General features: G+C 49.5%; 1 long non-coding RNA gene across 1 annotated transcript; it reads left to right on the forward strand.

Moving 5' to 3' along the window:
* LOC113834942 lies at positions 1 to 7,613 on the forward strand. The gene is made up of 2 exons (XR_003483993.2): positions 1 to 566; positions 1,235 to 7,613. It is a non-coding gene; the product is annotated as an uncharacterized LOC113834942 (long non-coding RNA).
* The last annotated feature ends 414 nt before the right edge of the window (positions 7,614 to 8,027 follow it).

The following is an 8,027-nucleotide window of genomic DNA, read 5'->3' on the forward strand; positions in this document are numbered from 1 at the left end:
TCCTTACTAACTCCAGTCTGCTTTGGATCATCCTGGAAAACCACAAGGGCTTGGGAGGAGCCTGGGGACGGGAAGGGGACAGCAGGGACCCAGAGCACTGTCCCAGATTTGTCTGAAGCTCCGTGTGCTCTTGTGTGTTGATGTGGGTGGAAACAGCAGGGTCTCCCAGATCTGGTCTATCCTTTGTGGCCAATTGCTTGCTCAGTCACCCTCAGACTCAGAGATCCGCCTGCCTCTGTCTCCTGAGTGCTGGGATTAAAGGCGTGCGCCACCATGCCAGGCCACCCTGCAGTTCTTAAGTGTATTTCCTATCTGACGTACCCAGCAATACCAGTAGAGTCCTAACTTGGGATGAAGGGGACCTAGTCACCAACTGTATCCCAGGCCTTGGATTACAACTGCTACATACTAACTCATCAACTGTCCCAGAAGACCATCTTGTCTATCATTGCGGAGGCAGAAGCTCAGAGAGGTTTGGTGACTTATTTGAAGGCACACATCCAGGAAGGCACAAGCAGATCCCAGGCATGGGTAGGGACAGGAGCTCCAAGCTGATGAGGGACCGGGTGAGTAGAGGGTCACAGAGCCCTATCCCCACCCCAGACCATGGTTACAATGCCGGAAGAGGGGTTCTCCTGACCTGCAGCCCTGCTCTCCTCTACCACTCCCAAGATTATAACTTCATGTCCCTAGCCTCTCTGCTACTCGTTAGGGGCTCTTGTGGCATCCCCGTCTATGGCCCATCTTGTGTTCTGAACAGTTCTGGGTGCTACACAACCATTTTACAGCAGGAGACACAAAGGACATGAAATCTGGTGGCTTTCTTAAGGGCACAGTCACCTGTGACCAGAAGCTACGATGGTCTTGTCCCAAAGCCCATCCAGCCACCACAGAATATCATACAGGGTAGTCGTGTCCTCTGTGGGACTTTTTCATGTCTCACTCTGTTAACATCCTATAATCCTCTGGGGGACCCAGTGAGATGCCACTCCTATAGACCTGGAAACTCAGTCAAACAAGTCACCCTGGGAGATGTCATTGCTCTGCAATATGGGGGGAGGTGGGCAGGGTTGGTAGTCAGCTCAGTGCTTTACATTGTCCTGAGCAGAGAAAGCAGGAGTGGGGAGACCGTGGGCTTTGGTGCAGTGAGATTTGGGGGAAAGATCTGGAAGTTCTGACTGTCTTCTGTGTGCCAGACACCCCTGTTTCACTGGAAAACCTTCTTGTTTATCAGGAATAAATCCAAAACTTGGAGGCCATGTTACACCTGTCACCTGCTGGTGAGGGAGTCAAGATTCTCCTAGCATGGAACCCTGGAGCCCTTTGGAAAAGCCAGGGCAGCCTGCATGTCCAGCCTGGCCCATGCGGGGAGACTAGCTCCTACCTCGAAGCCGCCTCCTTCCTTCTCTGTGTATGGTGAATTACTGAATGAGAATTCAAAGCCAACTGTCAATGGCAAGAAGTGGGAGGAAGGAAAACGGCAATTAGGAGCCTCACCTCATTTCCACAGTGTGCTTTAAGCTCCCCATCAACAGGCAGGAGAGACAACCTGGCTTCGACCTGACTGGGATCCCACTGGCTTTCTGGTTCTCTCCAGTAGGCCAGCAGGTTCTTGATGCAGCCAGGCCAAGCAGGGAGGCCCCAGCATACCAGCCTGGGACCTCAGAGCTGTCTGCCAGGGGCCAGGGAGGCTCCATTCCCTAGAGAAGTCGCTTCCAGCGGAATGAGCGGCATTACAGAAAGGAAACATTAACATCATAATTATAATTCTGCTTATTTAATTAAGTTATTAAATAGGCCTAGCCTGGGCAAGATAGAAAAACAACCTATAGTTTCATTCTAATCGCTCCTCTCAGGATGGAATTAGAGCCTTTGCGAAGGGACTGGAGCCAGAAGCCAGGAGCTGTGCCAGGCCTGGGGTCCGGATGGGGTGTCAGGTTGGGCTGTGGGAATGAAGTCTCTGGGAAGGTGGCTTGGGACTGACTGTGTCCCTGAACCTGGCATGCCACAGGTGCTTGGGCAGTAGCTGGGGGTGGCTGAGTAGGGGATATGGAAGGAGACAGAACCAAGTAGTGACCTGAGACACCCAGAGGACCATCAGCAACCTCTCCCTGAGACTGGCTTATGCTCTGGCCTCTTACATAGTGGACAGTGGCATTCATCCTGGCATAAACTCTGACCTTCTCTTCTTCCTGTCTGTCCCAGTCATCTGATGGCTGACACCTGGATTAGCAGTTCCCACTTGTCCCCAGGCCCCAACAAGGCAGCTGACAATGTGCTTCCAACAGGAACGGGCTTCCCAAAGGAGGATGAAGACATCAGGGTCTCACTCCATGTCTGAGGCCTGGAGGCCAGGCCCAGGCAAGCCTCTGCTGAGGGACTCAGAAGGGCGCTGGCCCCAGCAGCCTCTAGATCCGGCTGCATGTCCTGAGCTGACAGCTGCCTGCAGGCTCTGTGCACAAGGTCTCGTCAGACAGGAAGTACCTCGTTCCAGCTGGCAGGCCCTCATAGAACAGTCCAAGCTTTGTAAGGGTGGACAGCTGTGGCAGTGGGAGCTGTGGGAGGAAGGCCAGTGGCATCTGCTAGTAGGTGGAGGAACGAGGGTCCTCCCTGAAAGTAGAGCCCCTCAAGTATCTGGTGAGGTATAAGAACTGACTGGGGAAGGGCCATGGAGGAGAGAGGACTGTCCATGGGGAAGAGAGAGAGGCTGGACCTCCAGTGTCTCAGCTCCCCTCTACAGCAAAGGAACACTTTCACTAAGACTTACTGAGGCAGTCTGGAAAGCCACCAGCCTATGATGAGGAGTGAGTGTGACAGCTCACCCATCTGTCACCCAGCAACTATACTATACTCATGCATCATTCACTATCTATCCATCCATTCATCCACAAATCCATTTATCATCTATCCATTCATGCATCTACTATCTATATCCATCCATCCATCCATCCATCGTATACCATCTATCCGTTCACCATCTGTACCATCCATCCACTCATCCACCCATCATTCATCCATCATCTATACCCATCCATTCATGTATTCACCCACTATCCATCCATCTTTAATCCATCCATCCATTACTCATACATCCATCATATATATATGCATATATATATATATATATATATATATATATATTCCATATATATATAATCCATACAACCACCCATCCATCCAACATTTGTACAAGGATTTGCCAGGTTATCTCCTCTACCGGGCTTCAGATAACCAAAAATCATCAAACTGTCCTTGCCCCCTTGTGGACCTCCAAGTGTGTGTGTTTAAAAAAGAGCAGTTGACAGAAGATAAATCTCCATGATGCTTCAATGAAGGCTGGAAACTGGGAGGATGTGGGCTAACTGTTGTGAGCCCCTGTGACTCATCCGAAGTCTCTGGCTATCATTTTAAGAGCAATGGTGAAGTAGATAAGTCATGAACTGCTGTAATATTGGATAAGGTAATGTCAAGGGGCATTCAGCACAGAAGGTGCTTAATAACAGTCACCTAGATTACTAGCATTGCCGTGTTGTTACTATTACTAACTGTCTGGGGTGAGAGTGGGTAGATTAGAGATGATTTCTCAACATGGGGCAAATGAGGCTAGACCTTGGGGTATGAGTAGATGTTCACTGGGTACTGACCATGAGTTTTCCAACTAACAGCCCCCATTCATACCAAACTCATTTTCATCTCTACAACAGACTTCTTGGCCCATGCCTCCTCCATCTCCATGGAGACCAGCTCTACCCTACCTCCTCCAGGAGGACTCTTACCTACTCCCAGCTCTACCTCACCCCATCTCTTGCCTTAGCATACAAATCAGACCTCCCCCCCACCATGACCACACCATGAACTTTATAATGTCAGCAACTTTTCAGGTTGGTGCATAATCTTTTCTAATCCCTCAGTGGCCCAGGAATGTGTGGACCCATGTAAGAGCAAAGACAATCTCCTGGGACATGGTCTGGTCTGCCCATGAGGGTAGTGTAGTTCGTGCCTGGACCAGCTCATGGTGTGGAGAAAAGAGGCAAAAGAGGACAAGGTTGGGGACAGATGGATGTGTGGATGAATGGAATGATGGATGAGTGAATGGGTAGGCATTTGTTGCATGGATGAATGGATCAGTAAGTAGGTAGATGTTGGTTGGTTGGTTGGACAGATGAGTGAATGGATGGATGGGAAAACGGGAGATTGGTGTGTGGAAAGATATTAGTTGGTTGGCCAGGTAAATGGATGGAAGGAAATATGGGGGAGTGACTGGATAGGTGACTGTTGGTTGGATAGATGGAAGGGATGGGCAGACGGATGAATAGAAGGATAGATGGGTGGAAGCACACAGAGTTGGGGGATGGGTGGGTGTAGAGGTGTAAGACTATGTAGCTAGATGGATCATATAGAGGGTGGATGCAGAGTGGAGATGGATGGGCAGAGGATGACAACAAAAAAGGCTAGTTGGGTGCATGGCTGATGGGTGGATAGATGGATGACAGAATGATAAGCAGGTCATTAACTAGGTCCGTGAATCAGAGAATTAGAATTTGGAGGTGGGGGATTGTGTAGATCTACTCAACTGAAATAACTGATCAGTGTCTCCCAGTTTGTTGCTGTAGGAAATTGTGTGAGGGGCTGGGGGATGGGGCACCAGGAGCAGGGCATGGGCGCAAGGCACAGTCTATGCTCTGGCCCATCTTGGAAAGCAGTTGAGAAGTTAAAATATGTACATAAATACAACAATGTATTCAAAGTGACAACTGCTTGAAGATGTGATAGAATGGCCAGTCTGGGATGCTTCAGCTAGAGGAGTGCATAGGAGTGCCTGAGTTGGGGGTGCCTTTGCTCCACTAAGATCTGAATGAGAAGCAACCAACTGCATGAAGGTCTGGGCAACACATAAGAACAGTAGACATGAAGGTCCCAGGCTTACTCATTAACAAAAGGCCTATTGCATATATAGACAGAATCAGAAAAGGGAATTGAAATCTGAGATGACAGTATAATACAGGACAGGGACAGTCACTCAGGACTTCACAGGCCATGTAAGAGCCATGGGTAAGTCTCACTGTGAGGTAGCAAATGCAGGCTGACTTGGGACCTGGCTGTGGTGGGGGAAGGGAAGAAGGATGACTCCCTAGTGTTTGAGCAGCTGGAAGACAGGCTCAACAGCCATTCAGGGAGCCAGAGGAGACTGCTGGGCAAACATGTAAACTCAGAGCCTAAGGGGGAACACCCAGGCTCTGGACCAGTGCCCAGGGCTGGAGCCCCAAGTTCTTCAATCACCTAGATTGTCTTGGTAAGTCTCTTTACTCCTTGGATCACTGCACCTTCTCTGGGAGAATGGAGTTTCAGGTGGTTGGAATGTTCCAGTACACCCCTTTTTGACTGCATGCGTGCGTAGCTGTGAATTGTATCTCCATGATTAACCGCCTGTCAGAAAGAAAGGCTGGGGCTGGTTGTGCTGTTGCTGTGGTGACAGTGTTGATGATGATGTGAATCTGAGGGTTATTTTTAATGAGCAATGGGAGGGTGTGAGATGTGGCAGTGTGGCGGTGATGATAGGTGGTGACAATTGATGTGGTGAAATGGGATATTTGTGGTGGATACGCCATGGGAGGTCTGGCGGGAGGATACTATTGTCCTTGGAATGGTGATAGTGCTATTTGGATGGTGACTGTGATGAGCTGATGGTGATGATGATGGTGCTACTGGTGGTGTGATGGTGGTGGTGTCGCTGGTGATGCTGGTGATGACGGTATCGGTGGTGGTAGTGGTGGCAGTAGCAGATTTCACTAATAGAGACAGAGATGCACAGTGACATCTCACAGCAGATCTGAGGGTGAAGTAGTGAAAGGAAGCTTGAAGTTGGCCTCTGAGTTGTGGTCCCTTTTTGCTCTACCCGGTAACCTGGGAGACTTGCTCTCTCTGGTCTGCATCTCCTCATCATGGCAGGGTATGGGTGTTGCCTCCCTTCTGGGAAGGCTGGGGATCACAGTGATGGAGGCCTGGGGTAGCTGGAAGGTCTCTGGGTGCTGCCCATGGCCACTGCTGTAGATTGTGGCATCTGTGATCTTCGGTGGCACTGGCTCTGACCATTCCCAATGGCAACATCTTTTCCTTTGAAGAACCGCGTACCTTTTCTGGTCCCCTTAGTGTGGTTTGGAGGGGTTGGTAGTCTGAGGACTCTTCTACTCTGACCTTTGTCACAGGGTAGGCATGTGACATGGACTGGGCCGAAGATCTCTCCCTGTGACTTTTCTACCCAGCCAGCAGGGGGTGCTGTCACTTGGCTCAAGAGCCACGGGTGCCAACTGTCACCCGTGTTACCCAGGGAAGGGTGCCTGTCTGCAACTGATGATACCAGAAGAAGCAGAGACACGAACAACTGAAGGAAGATCTGGAGAGGGGAAGATACATGGAAGAAGACAACCAAGGAATGGCTGCAGAGAGAGCCCGGTGGCTTTGTTAGAGCTCCTGGATCCAGCTGTGCCTGAAGACAACATGGAGCTCTGAGTTCCATGAGCCACATAACAACCTCTGGGAGTGAGCTAGAGCCATGTGCTCTGTACACTAGCATCCTTCCCATCAGTTTCCAGTGGCTAACCTCCTCCCCTAAGACTGCAGAACCTCCCTCCAAAAGCAAAACTTACCACAGGGCTGACTTCACAGTTTGAGGACAAAAGATGCTTGTCTAGTCAGACCCAAATCTGACTCCTTTGCCTCCTCTTTGCTAGGAGCAAATCAGGACTGACCCAGCCCCAGGTCCCTCGGATGGCCTGGGAGTCCCTAATGGGACTCCATGGGAAGCAGCACTGCCCAGGACAGCTTTTGCTCATTTTTCTAAGCCTCATTCCAAATAATTCAAGCAATACTGGAGCAGGAGAAACATTGTCACCCTCACCTCAGAGAGAGCCCTAAGAGACCCAGCAGGCCTGCTCTCCATGCCTCCTGAGGTATGTGCCTTCTGTTTCTTGCCAGTGAAATGATAACTTGGGGCTTTGCTGGCCACCAATACATTCCAGAACTTTCCTGGATGGTGGGCGCAGTGCCTATTTTCATGTTGCGCATAACTTTATGTGCCCAAGCTATATGTATAGGTCATGGCCTGCTTCCTAACACTTTGTGACAGATAACCCTGTTGTGGCTTTTCCCCGGGAGGTGAACAAATGCCTCTTCACTGCAAATGCTGCACCAAAGACAGACCCTCGTGGTGATTCCACCCTAGGCTAGCTTGCAAGCCAGTAAGTTTATTAGGGTTACTAACAGGAATGCTGTTGTCACCAAACAGCTGAATCATTGAAAATCCCACCCCAGCATGGATGACGACCTCCCAGAAGTTGTACAGATGGAGTCCCCTTCTGCTAACTGTCTGCTGACTATATGCTCTAGTCCCTCCCAGGGCCACATGCCTCTAGGTGGTCCCCAGGTGAGGTCTCTCGGACTTCTCCCCACTCCTCTGTCAGGGGTGTTAACAGTCCATGACTGTCACCACACAGGGCTTCTTAAGTATCTTCTACTTGTGATTCCTCTGGACCAGGCTAATTTTTATGCCTTTCAAGTATCACCTAGGAGTACAAATCAAAATTTATTATTAATAAATAAGAAATTTAGGACCAGAGAGTCGGCTCAGCAATTAAGGGTTCGTACTATAGAAGAGAAGAGGACCTGAGTTTGAAATCTAGCACCCACACCAGGCCAGGCATCTCACATTCTGTAACTCTAGCTCCAGGATGTTCAGCGCTCTCTTCTGGCTTCTGAGTGTATTGCACTCATGTGCACATACCCCAATAAGGTATACATGCATACACAAAAATAAAAATAAGATTTTTTTTGTTTTGTTTTTCGAGACAGGGTTTCTCTGTATTTCTTTGGAGCCTGTCCTGGAACTCGCTCTGTAGACCAGACCTGCCTTGAACTCACAGAGATCCACCTGCCTCTACCTTCTGAGTTCTGGGAGTAAAGGTGTGCACCACCACCAATGGGCAAGATAAATCTTTTTTAAAAAGAAATTTATCTTAAAATCAATTATT

This window comes from Cricetulus griseus, chromosome 3, assembly GCF_003668045.3.
Source record: "Cricetulus griseus strain 17A/GY chromosome 3, alternate assembly CriGri-PICRH-1.0, whole genome shotgun sequence".
In the NCBI taxonomy this organism is placed as follows: domain Eukaryota; kingdom Metazoa; phylum Chordata; class Mammalia; order Rodentia; family Cricetidae; genus Cricetulus; species Cricetulus griseus.